Source organism: Pelophylax lessonae (assembly GCF_965119305.1).
Source record: "Pelophylax lessonae genome assembly, chromosome: 12".
Lineage (NCBI taxonomy): Eukaryota > Metazoa > Chordata > Amphibia > Anura > Ranidae > Pelophylax > Pelophylax lessonae.
The window spans coordinates 25,011,016-25,030,987 of record NC_138779.1 but is presented as its reverse complement, the minus strand read 5'-3'; the positions used below and the strand labels follow the sequence as shown (position 1 = coordinate 25,030,987).

The 19,972-nt window shown below is 49.0% G+C and overlaps 1 long non-coding RNA gene across 2 annotated transcripts; it reads right to left on the bottom strand.

Moving 5' to 3' along the window:
* Positions 1-13,455: 13,455 nt before the first annotated feature.
* On the bottom strand, positions 13,456-18,396 carry LOC309567734. 2 transcript variants are annotated; one of them, XR_014225955.1, is made up of 3 exons: positions 18,310-18,396; positions 17,869-17,981; positions 13,456-13,521 (listed from the first exon to the last, which is right to left on the bottom strand). It is a non-coding gene; the product is annotated as an uncharacterized lncRNA (long non-coding RNA). The 2 variants fall into 2 exon arrangements; XR_014225956.1 differs by lacking the exon at positions 13,456-13,521 and adding an exon at positions 13,573-13,636.
* Positions 18,397-19,972: the final 1,576 nt, after the last annotated feature.

The following is a 19,972-nucleotide window of genomic DNA, read 5'->3' as shown; positions in this document are numbered from 1 at the left end:
TGACAGTCCCAGATGTTCCACCCCTCCCCCCTGACAGTCCCAGATGTTCCACCCCTCCCCCCTGACAGTCCCAGATGTTCCACCCCTCCCCCCTGACAGTCCCAGATGTTCCACCCCCTCCCCCCTGACAGTCCCAGATGTTCCTCCCCTCCCCCTGACAGTCCCAGATGTTCCACCCCCTCCCCCCTGACAGTCCCAGATGTTCCAGCCCCTCCCCCCTGACAGTCCCAGATGTTCCACCCCCTCCCCCCTGACAGTCCCAGATGTTCCCCCCACCCTCCCCCTGACAGTCCCAGATATTCCACCCCCTCCCCCTGACAGTCCCAGATGTTCCAGCCCCTCCCCCCTGACAGTCCCAGATGTTCTACGCCCTCCCCCTGACAGTCCCAGATGTTCCACCCCCTCCCCCTGACAGTCCCAGATGTTCCACCCCTCCCCCCTGACAGTCCCAGATGTTCCACCCCCTCCCCCTGACAGTCCCAGATGTTCCCCCCACCCTCCCCCTGACAGTCCCAGATATTCCACCCCCTCCCCCTGACAGTCCCAGATGTTCCAGCCCCTCCCCCCTGACAGTCCCAGATGTTCCAGCCCCTCCCCCCTGACAGTCCCAGATGTTCTACCCCCTCCCCCTGACAGTCCCAGATGTTCTACGCCCTCCCCCTGACAGTCCCAGATGTTCCACCCCCTCCCCCCTGACAGTCCCAGATGTTCCACCCCCTCCCCCTGACAGTCCCAGATGTTCCCCCCACCCTCCCCCTGACAGTCCCAGATGTTCTACCCCCTCCCCCTGACAGTCCCAGATGTTCTACCCCCTCCCCCTGACAGTCCCAGATGTTCCAGCCCCTCCCCCCTGACAGTCCCAGATGTTCTACCCCCTCCCCCTGACAGTCCCAGATGTTCTACGCCCTCCCCCTGACAGTCCCAGATGTTCTACGCCCTCCCCCTGACAGTCCCAGATGTTCCACCCCCTCCCCCTGACAGTCCCAGATGTTCCACCCCTCCCCCCTGACAGTCCCAGATGTTCCACCCCCTCCCCCTGACAGTCCCAGATGTTCCACCCCTCCCCCCTGACAGTCCCAGATGTTCCTCCCCTCCCCCTGACAGTCCCAGATGTTCCACCCCCTCCCCCCTGACAGTCCCAGATGTTCCACCCCCTCCCCCCTGACAGTCCCAGATGTTCCACCCCCTCCCCCCTGACAGTCCCAGATGTTCCACCCCCTCCCCCCTGACAGTCCCAGATGTTCCACCCCCTCCCCCCTGACAGTCCCAGATGTTCCACCCCTCCCCCTGACAGTCCCAGATGTTCCACCCCTCCCCCTGACAGTCCCAGATGTTCCACCCCCTCCCCCCTGACAGTCCCAGATGTTCCACCCCTCCCCCTGACAGTCCCAGATGTTCCTCCCCTCCCCCTGACAGTCCCAGATGTTCTTCCCCTCCCCCTGACAGTCCCAGATGTTCCACCCCCTCCCCCTGACAGTCCCAGATGTTCCACCCCTCCCCCTGACAGTCCCAGATGTTCCTCCCCTCCCCCTGACAGTCCCAGATGTTCCTCCCCTCCCCCTGACAGTCCCAGATGTTCCACCCCCTCCCCCTGACAGTCCCAGATGTTCCACCCCTCCCCCCTGACAGTCCCAGATGTTCCACCCCTCCCCCCTGACAGTCCCAGATGTTCCACCTCCTCCCCCTGACAGTCCCAGATGTTCCACCCCCTCCCCCCTGACAGTCCCAGATGTTCCACCCCTCCCTCTGACAGTCCCAGATGTTCCACCCCTCCCCCTGACAGTCCCAGATGTTCCTCCCCCTCCCCCCTGACAGTCCCAGATGTTCCACCCCTCCCCCTGACAGTCCCAGATGTTCCTCCCCTCCCCCTGACAGTCCCAGATGTTCCTCCCCTTCCCCTGACAGTCCCAGATGTTCCACCCCCTCCCCCTGACAGTCCCAGATGTTCCACCCCCTCCCCCTGACAGTCCCAGATGTTCCTCCCCTCCCCCCTGACAGTCCCAGATGTTCCTCCCCTCCCCCTGACAGTCCCAGATGTTCCACCCCCTCCCCCTGACAGTCCCAGATGTTCCACCCCCTCCCCCTGACAGTCCCAGATGTTCCACCCCTCCCCCCTGACAGTCCCAGATGTTCCACCCCTCCCCCCTGACAGTCCCAGATGTTCCACCCCCTGACAGTCCCAGATGTTCCTCCCCTCCCCCCTGACAGTCCCAGATGTTCCACCCCCTCCCCCCTGACAGTCCCAGATGTTCCACCCCTCCCCCTGACAGTCCCAGATGTTCCTCCCCTCCCCCTGACAGTCCCAGATGTTCCACCCCCTCCCCCCTGACAGTCCCATATGTTCCACCCCTCCCCCTGACAGTCTCAGATGTTCCTCCCCTCCCCCTGACAGTCCCAGATGTTCCACCCCCTCCCCCCTGACAGTCCCAGATGTTCCACCCCCTCCCCCCTGACAGTCCCAGATGTTCCTCCCCTCCCCCTGACAGTCCCAGATGTTCCACCCCTCCCCCCTGACAGTCCCAGATGTTCCACCCCTCCCCCCTGACAGTCCCAGATGTTCCACCCCTCCCCCCTGACAGTCCCAGATGTTCCACCCCTCCCCCCTGACAGTCCCAGATGTTCCACCCCCTCCCCCTGACAGTCCCATATTTTCCACCTCCTCCCCCCTGACAGTCCCAGATGTTCCACCTCCTCCCCCCTGACAGTCCCAGATGTTCCACCTCCTCCCCCCTGACAGTCCCAGATGTTCCACCTCCTCCCCCCTGACAGTCCCAGATGTTCCACCTCCTCCCCCCTGACAGTCCCAGATGTTCCACCTCCTCCCCCCTGACAGTCCCAGATGGTCTACCCCCTCCCCCTGACAGTCCCAGATGTTGCACCCCCTCTCCCTGACAGTCCCAGATGTTCCACCCCCTCCCCCCTGACAGTCCCAGATGTTCCACCCTCTATCTCCTGACAGTCCCAGATGTTCCACCCCCTCCCCCTGACAGTCCCAGATGTTCCCTCTCACAGTCCCAGATGTTCCACCCTCTATCCCCTGACAGTCCCAGATGTTCCACCCCCCCCTGACAGTCCCAGATGTTCTACCCCCCTCCCCCCTGACAGTCCCAGATGTTACACCCCCCCACCCTGACAGTCCCAGATGTTCCACTCCCCCCTGACAGTCCCAGATGTTCCTCCTGACAGTCCCAGATGTTCCACCCCCCTCCCCCCTGACAGTCCCAGATGTTCCTCCCCCTGACAGTCCCAGATGTTCCCTCTCCCCTCTCACAGTCCCAGATGTTCCACCCCCCCTCCCCCCTGACAGTCCCAGATGTTCCCTCTCCCCTCTCACAGTCCCAGAGGTTCAAAATCAAAACAACAGCAGTGCTGTGCCAAATAACACACAATGACTGAACTTTTGTAATTCTATAGATAAATAAACATTGTCTGTGCCGTATCAGAAGGTCCAGGAACAATGAAAATAGCGCAGTGAATAAAACTGCAATACTGATAATGATTGAACTAAACACAGAAAATGCAAATTATTAGAGATACAGAATACAAAGTGCAACATGAACAACTGTGCAACAATGTACAATACATAACCCAATGTCATAATAATAATTCAGTAGAGAATTAATATAATAAACCCTGCAATGTCACAAAATCAGCAAGGTATGCAGTGAATCAACCGGTATAATGGCTAATAATTAATTCATGAAGGAATGGTCCCAAAAAAGTCCATAAAGTGCAGCAGTGAGCAATTGGTGCAAAAGGTGCAATTCAGTGCTGGGCAAAAGGTGCTTGTGCTGTCCTCCACCGAAAAAAAATGGACACTCACCTCCAATAGTATTGGACCGGTGGGGTATCACTGTAGAAGAACAGTGTTGGACTGGTAGGGGTATCACTGTAGAAGAATAGTGTCTGACCAGTAGGGTATCACTGTAGAAGAATAGTGTTGGACTGGTAGGGGTATCACTGTAGAAGAATATGATTGGGCTGGTAGGGTATCACTGTAGAAGAATAGTGTTGGACCAGTAGGGTATCACTGTAGAAGAATAGTGTTGGACCAGTAGGGTATCACTGTAGAAGAATAGTGTTGGACCGGTATGGTATCACTGTAGAAGAATAGTGTTGGACTGGTAGGGTATCACTGTAGAAGAATAGTGTTGGACCAGTAGGGTATCACTGTAGAAGAATAGTGTTGGACTGGTAGGGGTATCACTGTAGAAGAATAGTGTCTGACCAGTAGAGTATCACTGTAGAAGAATAGTGTTGGACTGGTAGGGTATCACTGTAGAAGAATAGTGTCTGACCAGTAGAGTATCACTGTAGAAGAATAGTGTTGGAGCGGTAGGGTATCACTGTAGAAGAATAGTGTTGGACTGGTAGGGTATCACTGTAGAAGAATAGTGTCTGACCAGTAGAGTATCACTGTAGAAGAATAGTGTTGGACTGGTAGGGGTATCACTGTAGAAGAATAGTGTTGGACTGGTAGGGTATCACTGTAGAAGAATAATGTTGGACCGGTAGGGGTATCACTGTAGAAGAATAGTGTTGGACCTGTGGGGTATCACTGTAGAAGAATAGTGTTGGACTGGTAGGGGTATCACTGTAGAAGAATAGTGTTGGACCGGTAGGGTATCACTGTAGAAGAATAGTGTTGGATCGGTAGGGGTATCACTGTAGAAGAATAGTGTTGGACCAGTAGGGTATCACTGTAGAAGAATAGTGTTGGACTGGTAGGGATATCACTGTAGAAGAATAGTGTTGGACTGGTAGGGGTATCACTGTAGAAGAATAGTGTTGGACCGGTATGGTATCACTATAGAAGAATAGTGTTGGACTGGTAGGGGTATCACTGTAGAAGAATAGTGTTGGACCGGTAGGGTATCACTGTAGAAGAATAGTGTTGGATCGGTAGGGGTATCACTGTAGAAGAATAGTGTTGGACCAGTAGGGTATCACTGTAGAAGAATAGTGTTGGACTGGTAGGGATATCACTGTAGAAGAATAGTGTTGGACTGGTAGGGGTATCACTGTAGAAGAATAGTGTTGGACCGGTATGGTATCACTGTAGAAGAATAGTGTTGGTCTGGTAGGGGTATCACTGTAGAAGAATAGTGTTGGACCAGTATGGTATCACTGTAGAAGAATAGTGTTGGTCTGGTAGGGGTATCACTGTAGAAGAATAGTGTTGGACCGGTATGGTATCACTGTAGAAGAATAGTGTTGGTCTGGTAGGGGTATCACTGTAGAAGAATAGTGTTGGACCAGTATGGTATCACTGTAGAAGAATAGTGTTGGTCTGGTAGGGGTATCACTGTAGAAGAATAGTGTTGGTCTGGTAGGGGTATCACTGTAGAAGAATAGTGTTGGACCAGTATGGTATCACTGTAGAAGAATAGTGTTGGTCTGGTAGGGGTATCACTGTAGAAGAATAGTGTTGGACCAGTAGGGTTTCACTGTAGAAGAACAGTGTTGGACCGGTATGGTATCACTGTAGAAGAATAGTGTCTGACCAGTAGGGTATCACTGTAGAAGAATAGTGTTGGACCGGTGGGGTATCACTGTAGAAGAATAGTGTTGGACCGGTAGAGATATCACTGTAGAAGAATAGTGTCTGACCAGTAGGGTATCACTGTAGAAGAATAGTGTTGGACTGGTAGGGTATCACTGTAGAAGAATAGTGTTGGACTGGTAGGGTATCACTGTAGAAGAATAGTGTTGGACCGGTAGGGGTATCACTGTAGAAGAACAGTGTTGGACCAGTAGGGTATCACTGTAGAAGAATAGTGTTGGATCGGTAGGGTATCACTGTAGAAGAATAGTGTTGGTCTGGTAGGGGTATCACTGTAGAAGAATAGTGTTGGACCAGTAGGGTTTCACTGTAGAAGAATATGATTGGACCGGTAGGGGTATCACTGTAGAAGAACAGTGTTGGACTAGTAGGGTATCACTGTAGAAGAATAGTGTTGGACCAGTAGGGTATCACTGTAGAAGAATAGTGTTGGACCAGTAGGGTATCACTGTAGAAGAATAGTGTTGGATCGGTAGGGGTATCACTGAAGAAGAATATGAATGGACCGGTAGGGTATCGCTGTAGAAGATATAATTAGACTGGTAGGGGTATTACTGGTATGGTTATGATGAATGATATGGGGTGGGTGATCTGGTTCCTGGGCAGGCGGCCCCTCCCCCGAGGATCTCCGCCATCTCCTTGTCTTGTAGTGTAATGTAACAAAGATTTTCCTTTCCTGAAATTCTCTTTGAGGGCCGGTTCACACATAGTGCGATGGCAGATATTGCATGTGATTCGCACCGCATTGCTGTGCAGTTCACATGCGATTTTTGGTCAACATACAAACTGTATGGCTGAATTCGCATCTCATTTGGGCCAAACGTGTGCAGGACCAGAATCGGATCCGCATGGCCGTTCACACCCATGCAATCTGATTCTGCAAATCGCGTTGCATTTTGCAGACTGATTGCGAGGTGTCGTTGACCTTAACATACACTCCGCAATCAGTTTGCATTAACAGGTTGCGATTTTGATGCGGTGCGAATTCGCGCCGCGTCTAGTGTGAATCTGCACTAAGAACTAAGACATTAAAGTGGTTGCAAAGGCTGAAGGTTTTTCTTCTTACTGACCCCCAGATCCCTCCTTTGCCCTTAAAAGCATCTGATCACACCAAGATCGGTGCGATTAATTGCTTTCCGTTTTTAACCACCCGACCTCCGGAAGATTTACCCCCCCATGCCGACCAGGCCATTTTTTTGCAATACGGCACTGCATTCATTTAACTGACAATTGCGCGGTCGTGTGACTCTGTACCCAAATAAAATTGATGTCCTTTTTTTCCCACAAGTAGAGCTTTCTTTTGGTGGTATTTGATCACCTGTGCGATTTTTTTTTTTTTTTTTTTTTTTTTTTTTTTTTTTTTTTTTTAAATCTTTGCGCTATAAAAAAGACCAACAATTTTGAAAAAAAAAATATATTTTTTTTTTACTTTCTGCTATAAAACACATCCAGTAACAAAATTTAAAAAAATAAATTTCTTCATCAATTTAGGCCAATATGTATTCTGCTACATATTTTTGCTAAGACAAAAATCCCAATAAGTGTATATTGATTGTTTTGCGCAAAATGTATCACGTCTAGGGGATATGTAATTTTTATTTATTTAATTTTCTTTACTAGTAATGGAGGCGATCAGCAACTATTAGTGGGACAGCGTTATTGCGGCGGACAATCCAGGCACTAACTGACACTTTTTGGGGACCAGTGACACCAATACAGTGGTCAGTGCTAAAAAATATGCACTGTCACTGTACTTATGACACTGGCTGGGAAGGAGTTACCATCAAAGGGTTGACTGTGTGCCTAGCCGGTGCTTTTACTAGTGGGAAGGCATGGATCCATGCCTCTGCTTTACAGGAACACGGGATCAATACCTTCCCTACTGACAGAACAGCAATCTGTCTTGTTTACATAGGCAGACCGCCATTATCTGCCTCTGTGCCGAAGAATCGGCCGGTGTCTGTGGACATTGAGTCCACAGTGTCTGCTGATAAGCTCCCGCTGTGTATAATCACAGCAAAAGTGGGTCGCTGGCAGGCTGTGGGCATGCGCTCCACAGACCCAGAGGAGCAAGATCAGTTAGTAGGTAAGTAATCCTGCGCAGCAGAGCTGCCTTGCCACCGTATATGTAAGTTATACGGTCTGCAAGCAGTTAAAAATGGCACCAAGGAAGCCAGAAGTGATGTAGGCTCATTGCTTCCTGTTTCCTATGTCATAGACAGGGCAGCCATCAGGGGGAGACAGCCCATACACATGTAGGGGGCCCAGGCATTCCGAGGGGCCCGGCTGCCCAGACCCCAACCAATGAGACCGAGTTGTTGCTGCTGTAGTAACTAGCAATAGCTAAAACAGGGTAGCTGCTGAGTAAGCCGATGCAGCTGAAGGGATGTCTCTTTGCTGGATTGCGATGTCTCTTTGCTAATAAATATGAGGCAGTCTCTTTGCTGGATCGGGATGTCTCTTTGCTAAATATATGAGGCTGTCTCTTTACTGGATTGGGATGTCTCTTTGCTGAATATATGAGGCCATCTCTTTGTTGGATTGTAATGTCTTTTTGCTGAATATATGAGGCCGTCCCTTTACTGGATTGAGATGTCTCTTTGCTGAATATATGAGGCCGTCCCTTTACTGGATTGGGGTGTCTCTTTTCTGAATATATGGGGATGTCTCTTTGCTGGCTTGGATTCATTTTTAAATGTCTTAAAGAGGAAGTAAACTCAAAAAAAAAATCCGAGAAAAAAAAAGCCCTGTAAAGAGAAAGGCATAATGAGCTAGTATGCATCCCATACTAGCTCATTATGCAGTACTTACCTTAAAACGAAGCCCCCGCCGTGCCGCCACCTCAGCGACAGGACGGCGACATGTCCTGCCGTCCCGCTTCCGGGTTCGCGTCCTCCGGCCATCTGATTGGCCGGAGGCGCGATTACATCACTCCCGCGCATGCGCGCGGGAGCCGCCGTTCACGGCACTGAGCTCTGAAGGAACGGCACGGGTGGCCGTTCCCTCAGAGCGCCTGCGCCGATGACGTCATCGGCAGTTTGCGCTGTAAATATCTCCTAAACGGTGCTAGTTTGGGAGATATTTATAGCACCTATAGGTAAGCCTTAATATAGGCTTACCTATAGGTAAAAGTTATACAAGAGGGTTTACAACCTCTTTAAGTTGTAAGAGTGTTAAAATAGAAGTGGGTGCACTGAAGGACTTGTGGAATGGCCAGTGGGTGGATTCGGTGGGACGGCCAGAGGGCGGGCCCTTGCCAAATGTTGGTGGTCAGGCCCAGAGGGGCCCAGGCCTAAAGCTGTGTAAGGGGCCCCAAAATTTCTGATGGCGGCTCTGGTCATAGAGGCACGCGGAGCAGTTCTGGTCTTTCTCTGCCTTTATGATTAGCCAGCAGAAGAACCGACTGGTTTATCTGGTGTCCTGGTGGGACAGACAGCCTGTGGAAGATGGTGGGGGGGGTCCCCTCCCACTGCCTGTTAAAGCGGGGTCCCCTCCCACTGCCTCTAAAAGCGATCCAGTGGCTAGTTAGCTGCTCAGATTGCTTTTACAAGTGAGTCGACCGTCGGCTCTAAACCCTGTTGCTTGCAGGGCTAAATGTAAAAAAAAAAAACTTCTTGCCCAGGACTGCATGTCCCGAGTGTCGGGAAATCGGGATTGAACATTCCTGTTGAGTATTAGCGCCGATTATAACATTTTGGTATTATCACTTGTTTTATCTGTATTTGGGGGAGCACATTTTGAGTGGCAGCTGTAGTAGGGACACTTACACAAGTTTTTCACATTATCCGGTACCTTTTAAATTGTTTTTCGCCAAGTGGACAATACTTTGCCCTCTCTGAATGAATGCAAAGCATTTTCTGATTGGACAAGGTGGGGAGGATGACATCACCGCCCCACCTCTTTACCTGGTCCAATTATGGACCTCCTGTTTCCAGGATGCAGCAGGGCAGCCAAACAGTTTGGGACCCAGAAGCTAGTGGGGATCACTGGAGTAGCGGCAGGGTCGGGACAAGGGGGGCAGCTGCTATGGGCACTGTGGTATCAGTCAGGTATGGTATCTACCAGGGTCATCAGCCCGGTATGGTATCTACCAGGGTCATCAGCCCGGTATGGTGTCTACCAGGGTCATCAGCCCGGTATGGTGTCTACCAGGGTCATCAGCCCGGTATGGTATCTACCAGGGTCATCAGCCCGGTATGGTATCTACCAGGGTCATCAGCCCGGTATGGTATCTACCAGGGTCATCAGCCCGGTATGGTATCTACCAGGGTCATCAGCCCGGTATGGTGTCTACCAGGGTCATCAGCCCGGTATGGTATCTACCAGGGTCTTTGGCCCGTTATGGTATCTACCAGGGTCATCAGCCCGGTATGGTATCTACCAGGGTCATCAGCCCGGTATGGTATCTACCAGGGTCATCAGCCCGGTATGGTGTCTACCAGGGTCTTCAGCCAGGTATGGTATCTACCAGGGTCATCAGCCCGGTATGGTGTCTACCAGGGTCATCAGCCCGGTATGGTGTCTACCAGGGTCATCAGCCCGGTATGGTATCTACCAGGGTCTTTGGCCCGTTATGGTATCTACCAGGGTCTTCAGCCAGGTATGGTATCTACCAGGGTCATCAGCCCGGTATGGTATCTACCAGGGTCATCAGCCAGGTATGGTATCTACCAGGGTCATCAGCCAGGTGTGGTATCTACCAGGGTCGTCAGCCAGGTGTGGTATCTACCAGGGTCGTCAGCCAGGTATGGTATCTACCAGGGTCGTCAGCCGGGTATGGTATCTACTAGGGTCGTCAGCCAGGTATGGTATCTACCAGGGTCATCAGCCCCATATGGTATCTACCAGGGGCATCAGCCAGGTGTGGTATCTACCAGGGGCATCAGCAAGGTGTGGTGTCTACCAGGGGCATCAGCCAGGTATGGTATCTACCAGGGGCATCAGCCTGGTATGTTATCTACCAGGGTCTTCAGCCCGATTATGGTATCTACCAGGGCCATCAGCCCGATATGGTATCTACCAGGGCCATCAGCCCGATATGGTATCTACCAGGGTCATCAGGCAGGTATGGTATCTACCAGGGGCATCAGCCAGGTATGGTATCTACCAGGGGCATCAGCCTGGTATGGTATCTAACAGGGTCTTCAGCCCGGTATAGTATCTAACAGGGTCATCAGCCAGGTATGGTATCTACCAGGGGCATCGGCCTGGTATGGTATCTACCAGGGTCATCACCTAGGTATGGTATCTACCAGGGTCATCACCTAGGTATGGTATCTACCAGGGTCATCACCTAGGTATGGTATCTACCAGGGTCATCACCTAGGTATGGTATCTACCAGGGTCATCAGCCCGGTATAGTATCTACCAGGGTCATGAGCCAGGTATGGTATCTACCAGGGTCGTCAGCCAGGTATGGTATCTACCAGGGTCGTCGGCCAGGTATGGTATCTACCAGGGTCATCAGCCAGGCATGATATCTACCAGGGTCATCAGCCAGGTATGGTATCTACCAGGGTCGTCAGCCAGGTATGGTATCTACCAGGGTCGTCAGCCAGGTATGGTATCTACCAGGGTCATCACCTAGGTATGGTATCTACCAGGGTCATCAGCCAGGTATGGTATCTACCATAGTCATCAGCCAGGCATGGTATCTACCAGGGGCATCGGCCCGGTATGGTATCTACCAGGGGCATCGGCCCGGTATGGTATCTACCAGACGGGCATAGGCCCAGTTTGGTATCTACCAGGGTCATCAGCCAGGTATTATATCTACCAGGGGCATCAGCCAGGTATGGTATCTACCAGGGTCATCACCTAGGTATGGTATCTACCAGGGTCATCAGCCAGGTATGGTATCTACCATAGTCATCAGCCAGGCATGGTATCTACCAGGGGCATCGGCCCGGTATGGTATCTACCAGGGGCATCGGCCCGGTATGGTATCTACCAGACGGGCATAGGCCCAGTTTGGTATCTACCAGGGTCATCAGCCAGGTATTATATCTACCAGGGGCATCAGCCAGGTATAAACAATCCAAACCCGGAATTCTTTAAGGGCTTTTCACACCAATGCAGCATCAAAGCTGTGTGACTTTGAAGGAACATGCACTGTGCGACTTTGCACCGATTGGAACAGTTCCATTGCCATTAATGGTGCCCGACTTGTCATGTGACAAAGTTGCGGCAGTGTGAACTGGCCCTACGTATTCCGGATTTGTAGTTGCTATGTATAAGATGCTCTGTATGTTTTAGGAGCTCATGGCGGCAGTTGCATCTGTGCGCAGAGCTGGTCATGTACGGCTTTTGCTCATTAATTTTCTTTTGTAGCGAAATATCAGGATAAATTGCCTCTCTTAGTATAGGGAATGCTCGTTCCATTATTAGTGCATACTGGCAGAGGCTTCCTTTGTTTGTGATTGCCACCCCCCCCCCCCTTCTGTTCCCAGTAATCCCAGTATAGTTCAGTAATTATGTCTGCACAGAGCTGTGCATGCTGAGCAGGTCCCAGCACAGCAGCTGTCAGTCAGTGAACATAATCACCAAAATGGGATGCTGCCCCCTTCTGGCAGCTGCTGGGATCAGTGAAGGAGCTTTCATTGTTCAGCCACACTGAATGCCCTTCTGTTCCACCAATGAGTATCCTTTCCTGCATGTACTGATTCCATCACGCCATCCTTCTCTTGTATTCATAATTGTAACTCTTTAGTGGCACTGTGACTAATGGCGGCCTTTAGGATCCCCTAATGTGAACCATTTCCTTGCCTGTAGTAGGCTCCATGGGTTTTCTTCTTTTGTGCAGAAAAAAAGACAAAAGTATGGAGCTCTGTTGGGTGAGTAATAGCATGAAAACCCATCCCTGCAAGAAATTGGAACTTGTGACCATTAGAACCAATTTCAGGACCAGTATAAAAAATAAATACATAAATAAAACTGTTTTTGCTCAGTAATTTATTGGAAAAATGACAATGCCGCTAGTAGAATTATCTGATATGTGTTTCACAATCTGTATTAACGTTCCTGTAATCCATTGTAGCCCAGTTAGATTTAGAGTTTCTATCACTGTGAGGCTGTCAAGTTCTATTGCATTACACAGTACTGTCACCCTGACATATTGCAGGCACTGGGAGCTGCAGTGTGAGGGCACAGGAGGGATCTCATCAACAGAGTGAGGCTTATTCCTTACCCAGTGAGCAAGCAATTGGCACAGGAAACTGCAGAAGGATGCATAGGAAACAGTATTGTCATCCTCAGGCTGTCTGGCATGGCAGTGGTGTGTAAATCACATGACCGGTTCAAAGGAATTTCAAATATTTGGGCAGTTAAAGGAGTGCACATGGGTGAGTTTTGGCGGTAGTTGTAGTTGTTTGACTGGAGTTCTGCTTTAAGGAGCTCAGGGTGAACTTGATAGGTCTAGGAAGGCTCTCCTTCTCTTTCGTTCATTGAAGGACACAGTACAGGACCAGTAGACCAATGGGTTATAATGCCACCTGCAGGAGTAGGACACTAGGCACAGGGTGAGCTGGATAGGTCTAGGAAGACTCTCCTTCTCTTTCGTTCATTGAAGGACACAGCTGGACCAGTAGACCAATGGGTTATTATGCCACCTGCAGGAGTAGGACACTAGGCACAGGGTGGGCTGGATAGGTCTAGGAAGGCTCTCCTTCTCTTTAGTTTATTAAAGGACACAGCTGGATCAGTAGACCAATGGGTTATTCTGCCAATTGCAGGAGTAGGACACTAGGCACAGGGTGGGCTGGATAGGTCTAGGAAGGCTCTCCTTCTCTTTCGTTCATTGAAGGACACAGCTGGACCAGTAGACCAATGGGTTATTATGCCACCTGCAGGAGTAGGACACTAGGCACAGGGTGGGCTGGATAGGTCTAGGAAGGTTCTCCTTCTCTTTCGTTCATTGAAGGACACAGCTGGACCAGTAGACCAATGGGTTATTATGCCACCTGCAGGAGTAGGACACTAGGCACAGGGTGGGCTGGATAGGTCTAGGAAGGCTCTCTTTCTTTCGTTCATTGAAGGACACAGCTGGACCAGTAGACCAATGGGTTATTATGCCACCTGCAGGAGTAGAACACTAGGCACAGGGTGGGCTGGATAGGTCTAGGAAGGCTCTCCTTCTCTTTAGTTCATTAAAGGACAGAGCTGGATCAGTAGACCAATGGGTTATTCTGCCAATTGCAGGAGTAGGACACTAGGCACAGGGTGGGCTGGATAGGTCTAGGAAGGCTCGGCTTCTCTTTCCTTTATTGAAGGACACAGCTGGATCAGTAGACCAATGGGTTATTCTGCCAACTGCGGGAGTAGGACACTAGGCACAGGGTGAGCTGGATGGATCTAGGAAGGCTCTCCTTCTCTTTCGTACGTTGAAGGACACAGCTGGATCAGTAGACCAATGGGTTATTCTGCCAACTGCAGGAGTAGGACACTAGGCACAGGGTGGGCTGGATAGGTCTAAGAAGGCTCTCCTTCTCTTTCGTTCATTGAAGGACACAGCTGGATCAGTAGACCAATGGGTTGTTGTGCCAACTGCAGGAGTAGGACACTAGGCACAGGGTGAGCTGGATAGGTCTAGGACAGCTTTCTCTTTCATTGATTGAAGCATACAGTCAGGGCTGGCCCAAGACATTGTGCTGCCTGAGTCCAAGAATAAAATGCTGCCCTCCCCCCCCCAAAAAAAACGCACTCAACAAAAGGCCCCCCACATCCATTATTTTATATAAATGTAAAATTTAGAAAATATTATATATACTGTTCTCTTCTTCCATAACTCACCACCGGACCGGTCCACCAAACACCCACTGTCTGTCCTCAGTCCTCCTATCACTACTGTGTCTGCCACCGCCCTAGAAGATCCAGCCTGCTCTGCGTGAGATGGAGTGCGCTGATGTCTGACCTCATTGCGCACACCACTATCATGTGAGGGACGTTCCCCGGAGGAGCCACCCGGCCTCCTCGTACTCATCAGTTTGTATGAGATGGTAAAATTCCGCCCATAATGCGCTGCAAACTGCCACAGAAAACTGCTGGAAAAAAATTTTGGGAGTCAATTTGCTGCCCCTCTCCAAGTTCTGCCTGGGTCCAATGGACTGAGTGGAACCCATGGTAGGGCTGATCCTGCATACAGTTGAATCAGTAGACCAATGGGTTATTACGCCACCTTAAGTAGTAGGAGGCCAGGTACGAGGTGAACTGGAAAGGTCTAGGAAGGCTTTCTATTTCTCTTTCTATTTCGTTCATTGAAAGACCCAGCTGGATTAGTAGACCAATGGGTTATTACACTTGTGACAGGAAGTCAGATAAATCTGTGGGTGTTGTCACAGACGGGAGATACATTTCTGCCTTGTTTAGACAATTCACCAATTACTATCAGGTGTCGGCTGCGGAGGTAGCCAGAAAGGTTTAAGGACGTTGGAAAGCTTCAGCTATTCAGAATGAGGCAATTAAGGCCTCTATAAGTTATCCAGAGGATGACTACTGATTGCTGAATCCTGAGGCTTTGTGCATTAAGGAGAGCAGTGAGCTGAGAAAGACTTCTGAAGGTGAGGTGGTGTTGACTTTTTCTGTGTGAAAAGAAAACAAATAGACTATTGGTTTTCTGCTGTATGACCAGCAGTGTCTGCCCAGCAGTAGGTTGGGACAGACTCCATAGGTAGGTTCCTGTGTTGTGAAGGTAGACGCCCCAAGTGGCCAGGGTTTATTTTATGTTTGTTTGATTTATGCTGTTTGGATGCTTGCACTTGTTTCCAGCAAATTGGAAGAATAAACCATAGACCGTTGTTTTCAACCACTCCTCGGCTGTCTCTCTGTGTAGCGAACCCACCCAAGGGGTCACCCACACCCGCTACCGAGCCAACCCCTTACACACTGTAAGACATTACCATGCCCAGTAAAATATATATTTACAGGAAAATTATGTACTTATTATTTTTTATGGAAATGGGCCTGGTTTGTACTTAAACACTGTCTCTCAATAGACAAAAGCTTCAGCTTGGTGCCTTCAAAGCCAAATGTTAGGCATTGTAATTAGGATTGCCCCTTTTGTCTTTAGGGCTGCTGACCAGACATTGTGTCTCCATTTGGGTATAGGACCTGATTTGGGGACTGTTTGTCCTAAAGTCTAGGGCGATGGCAGACTTAACGAATGTAAACATGCTGTAGACATCGGGTCACCAGAGATCTTAATTCTGGTGTGATAACCATGATAGCAAAGTAGACTTGAGTTCCAGCCAGTCATGTTCTTGAGAAATATTTGACTGTAGCTTTGGACCAATCAAAGTTTCCTCAATGAAGGTGAATGGAAGGAACGTGTATAAGAAGAGCGAAAGACTGGTACCTGAAAAAGGGAGAAGCTTGGAGAGACAGAAGGAGAGGACGGTCTGCAGATTTCACTGGGAAGACGTGGCTGGAGCAGTGGACCTAGGCTTGGACAGTGAAAGAGCTGGAAATAAAGTGCAAATAGGTTGATAAAAGCGCTACCTATAAATATAACAAAGTGCTAGATAGGATGGTGTACCAAACAAATGGTGAAACCAGAAAATATAAATATAAAGTGCACAAGTGACAATGTTACCCCAATGGTCTGGGAGAAATGCCCAATTTTTTTCTTGAATCAGACAGTGTGCCGTGAACAAATTGAAGTGCTATGTGCAATAAATAGACAGAAAGTGGAGAAGCAGTGATAAGTTTATTTAAAATCAAAAACACTATACAGTGCAAATGTGCAAAGTGAAAGAGCTTAACCCCTTCAATACCGGGCACTTTCACCCCCCTTCCTGCCCAGGCCAATTTTCAGCTTTCAGTGCTGTCATATTTTGAGTGACAATTGCGCGGTCATGCTACACTGTACTCAAATGAGATGTTTATCATTTTTTTCACACAAATAGAGCTTTCTTTTGGTGTATTTAATCACTGTTGGTTTTTCCTTTTTACTAAAACAAAGAAAAAAGACATAACATTTAAAAAAAAAAAAAAGTTTCTTAGACCCCGTTCACACAGGGACGACGCTACTTGCTGGGGCGACCTGTGAAGTCGCGGTGCACAGCGTGCACCGCGACCTCGGCGCGATATGCACAGACTTTCATATCATTGAAGTCAATGCAGGTCACCTCCAGGTCGCCCCAAAGTAGTACAGGACCCTTTTTCTAAGTCGGAGCGACTTGTGTCGCTCCTATTAGAACGGGTCCTGTGCTAATCAATGGCAGGCGACCCACCGCGACTTGTCAGGCGACCAAGTCGCGCTAGTGTGAATGGGGACTTAATTTCTGTCAGTAAACTTTGTAAATAAGTAATTTTTATCCTTCACTGATGTGCGCTGATGAGGCGGCACTGATGGGCACTGATGAGGTGGCACTTATGGTCACTGATGAGGAGGCACTAATAGGTGGCACTGATGGGCACTGACAGGCAGGACTGATGGGCAGCACAGATGAGCAGGCACTGATGGGCACTGATTGGGCATCACTGATGGGCACTGATTGGTGTCACTGATGGGCATTGATTGGTTTCACTGATGTGCACTGTTTTTTCTCTACTGTAATCAGGGCCCTGATTACTAGTCCTGGACTCCCCTTTGAGGAGGAGTCGCTGATCGGCTCTCCTCGCCATGCACTCTGACAGTGTGAGGCGAGGAGCGCCGATAAACGGCACATCCTCATTTACATGTGACCGGTTGTGATTGGACACAGCCGATCACATGGGTAAAGAGCCACGTCATTGGCTCTTTACCAAGATTGGATCCTATGAACACGACGGTGGGCGGCAAGTAGTTAAACGCTTGTAGGTCCTGCCCAAGGGTCAGGGCCTGCGAGAGATATCAGTCCTTGCCTCATCCCCTGGGATTGGTAATATTTTATATACTTTTGACTAGTTATCTAGTTTTCTAGAGTTTTATAGCAGTGTTTGCCTTCTTCACTGGATTGTTGCTATGGGGTATCACAGGGAATATTTGTCTGGGCTTTATAGGTTATTTAGAATTTGTTTTGTAGTGTTGGTGGCATGTTTTCGGGATACTGATGCTATTCTACTGTATATCTGCACTTTTTATGCTTCAAAGGAGTATTCAAAGGAGTATGCTTCAAAGGAGTATTCATGCAATATTTTCTTTTCGGAAACGGAGCTGTTGATTTTTATTCTGGGTATAATATAATCTTTTTTGCCTACAGTGTGTGTTGTGTGTTTCATTGGCGACCTATGCCTAAAAAGAACGATGAGATGTGGGCGTAGATTAATAATATTTATTAATGTCCATATTATTATTTATGTAATCACTCCCCATTTTCTTACAACGCCACCTGCAGGAGTAGGAGGCTAGGTACAGGGTGTAATTGATAGATCTAGGTAGGCTCTCTCTTTCATTCACTGAAGGACGCAGCTGGATCAGTAGACCAATGGGTTATTACGCCACCTGCAGGAGTAGACACTAGGCCCAGGAAGAGCTGAATAGGCCTGGGAAGGCTTTCTGTTTCGTTCATTGAAACATACAGCTGAATCAGTAGACCAATGGGCTATTATGCCACCTTAAAGAGTAGGAGGCTAGGTATAGAGTGAACCTGGATAGGTCAAAGAAGGCTTTATTTTTCTTTTTAGTTCATTGAAAGACACAGCTGGATCAGTAGACCAATGGCTTTTTACGCCACCTGCAAGAGTAGGAGGTTAGGCACAAGGTGAACTGGATAAATCTAGGAAGGCTTTCTCTTATTCATTGAAGGAAGACCAGTGAGTTATTACGCCACCTGCAGGAATAGGAGGCTAGTTACTGGGTGACCTGAATAGATCTAGGAAGGCTTTCTCTTTCGTTCATTGAAGAACACAGCTGAATCAGTTGATCAATGGGTTTCTACACCACCTGCAGGAGTAGGAGGCTAGGTACAGGGTGAACTGGATGGATCTAGGAAGGCTTTCTCTTTCATTCATTGAAGGACACAGCTGGATCAGTAGACCAATGGGTTATTGCGCCACCTGCACAAGTGTGACACTAGGTCCAGGGTGAATCGGATAGGTCTAGAAAAGCTTTATCTTTCCTTCATCGAAGAACACCGCTAAATCAGAAGACCAATGGGTTATTATGCCACCTGCAAAAAATACGAGGATAGGTACAGGGTGAACTGGATAAGTTTAGGAAGGCTTTCTCTTTCTATTTTGTTCATTGAAGAACATAGCTGAATCAGTAGACCAATGGGTTTCTACACCACCTGCAGGAGTAGGAGGCTAGGTACAGGGTGAACTGGATGGATCTAGGAAGGCTTTCTCTTTCATTCATTGAAGGACACAGCTGGATCAGTAGACCAATGGGTTATTACGCCACCTGCACAAGTGTGACACTAGGTCCAGGGTGAACTGGATAGGTCTAGAAAAGCTTTATCTTTCCTTCATTGAAGAACACAGCCAGATCAGTAGACCAATGGGTTATTATGCCTACTGCAAGAGTACGAGGCTAGGTACAGGGTGAATTGGATAGATCTAGGAAGGCTTTCTCTTTCATTCATTGAAGAAAACAGCTGGATCAGAAGACCAATGGGTTATTACGCCACCTGCACAAGTGTGACACTTGGTCCAGGGTGAACTGAATAGGTCTAGAAAAGCTTTCTTTCCTTCATCAAAGAACACAGCCAGATCAGTAGACCAATGGGTTATTATGCCACCTGCAAGAGTACGAGGCTAGGTACAGGGTGAACCGGATACGTTTAGGAAGGCTTTCTCTTTCTATTTTGTTCATTGAAGGACACAGTTGGATCAGTTGATCAATGGGTTTCTACACCACCTGCAGGAGTAGGAGGGCTAGGTACAGGGTGAACTGGATTAATCTAGGAAGGCTTTTTCTTTTGTTCATTGAGAGACACAGCTGGATCAGTAGACCAATGGATTATTATGCCACCTGCAAGAGTAGGAGGCTAGGTGCAAGGTGAACCGGATACGTTTAGGAAGGCTTTCTCTTTCTTTTTAGTTCATTAAAGGACACAGCTGGATCAGTAGACCAATGGGTTATCACATAACCTGCAAGAGAAGGAGGCTAGATGCAGGGTGAAATTGAAAGATCTAGGTAGGCTTTCTCTTTCATTCATTGAAGGACACAGTTGGATCAGTAGACTAACAGGTTATTATACCACCAGTAGGAGACTAGATACAAGGTGAACTGGATAAATCTAAGATGGCTTTCTCTTTCTTCTTCTTTCATTGAAGGATACAGCTGGATCAGTAGACCAATGGGTTATTATGCCACTTGCAGGAGTAGGAAGCTAGGTACAGGGTTACCTAGATAGGTCTAGGAAGGCTTTCTCTCTCCTTTATTGAAGGCCACCGCTGAATTAGTATACCAGTTGGTTATTGGGCTACCTGCAGGAGTAGGAGGCTAGGTACAGGGTGAACTGGATAAATCTACAAAGGCACTCTTTTTGT